A 1,283-nucleotide genomic window follows, 5' to 3' on the forward strand; every position below is an offset into this window, starting at 1 on the left:
CCCCCTCTCTCTCTCTCTCTCTCTCTCACGCCCTTTCTCTCCCTCTCTCTCTCTCTCACTCCCTCTCTGTCTGACGGCCGTGGTTGGTTGGTTTTTAGCTCCGGTGTCACCGGCAGTGACCAGTTCTCCTCCAGCACCGCTGACCAGATGCACGCCTGTAACTGGATCCGGAACCACCTGGAGGAGCATCCGGATACCTGCCTGCCGAAGCAGGACGTGTACGACGCCTACAAGTGAGTACGCTCCGGAGGAAAGGCCCGGGACACTAGAGACGCCGTTTCCAGTCCAATCTGACTCTTCTCCGGATCCGACGGGGGGGGGGGGGGGAACTTCAGACACAATGGAGCTGAGGGAGGAGCTTGGTCGGGTGCCCAGAGCATTGGACCAGGAAAGGCATTCATTGTGCTCACCTTCATTGGAGTACAGGAGTTGGGGACGTCATGTTGGGGTTGTACAGGACATTGGTGAGGCCTCGTCTGGAGAACTGGTCGCCCTGTTACAGGAAGGAGATTATTAAACTGGAGAGGGCTCGGAAGAGATTGACCAGGATGCTGCCGGGTGTGGAGGGTTTGAGATGCAGGGAGAGGCTGGGACTTTTCTCACAGGAGATTGAGGGGTGACGTGACAGAAGTTTATAAAATAGTGAGGGGTATTTATGAGAGTTAATGGGAGGTGTCATTTCCCCAGGAGGGAGGGGATTTCAAGGCTAGGGGGCACATTTTTAAGGTGAGAGGAGAGAGATTTAAAAGAGGCAAATGTTTTTACAGAGAGTGGTTCATGTGTGGAATGAACTTCCAGAGGACTGGGTACAGTTACAGTGTTTAAAAGACATTTGGATAAGGACATGAACAGGAAAGGTTTGGAGGGATATGGGCCAGGAGCAGGCAGGTGGGCGGGCCTACGTTTAGTTTGGGATTCTGGGTGGGTTGGACTGAATGGTTTGTTTCCATGCTCCATGACGCTGAGTGATGTGGTGGAGCCGGTGTTGGACTGGGGTGGACAAAGTTAAAACTCACCCAACACCAGGTTATAGTCCAACAGGTTTACTTGGAGGCACGAGCTTTCACTTCTGTGTCGACATGTGCGACCTGCCTGGAGATCCTCTCCACTCTGAGCCAGCAGTTACTGGTGTTGATGGTATTACAATGATGGCCATGTCCAGTACCCATGGGGATGCCCCTCAACGGGGGCCTCGGGTTCACAGCATGCTACAGGTGACCCCACTGCACTACACACACACACACACTCACACACACATACTCACAATCACACATACTCTCTCT

The 1,283-nt window shown here is 53.3% G+C and overlaps 1 long non-coding RNA gene across 1 annotated transcript in view; it reads left to right on the top strand.

Annotated features, from left to right (window-relative positions):
• The window catches only part of LOC122546950, a 3,032-nt gene extending 2,772 nt beyond the window's left edge, over positions 1-260 (top strand). The window contains exon 3 of the long non-coding RNA XR_006310854.1: positions 99-260. This is a non-coding gene — a long non-coding RNA (uncharacterized LOC122546950). The remainder of the gene's footprint in view (positions 1-98) is intronic.
• The last annotated feature ends 1,023 nt before the right edge of the window (positions 261-1,283 follow it).

Source organism: Chiloscyllium plagiosum, unplaced genomic scaffold (genome assembly GCF_004010195.1).
Source record: "Chiloscyllium plagiosum isolate BGI_BamShark_2017 unplaced genomic scaffold, ASM401019v2 scaf_9433, whole genome shotgun sequence".
In the NCBI taxonomy this organism is placed as follows: Eukaryota; Metazoa; Chordata; class Chondrichthyes; order Orectolobiformes; family Hemiscylliidae; genus Chiloscyllium; species Chiloscyllium plagiosum.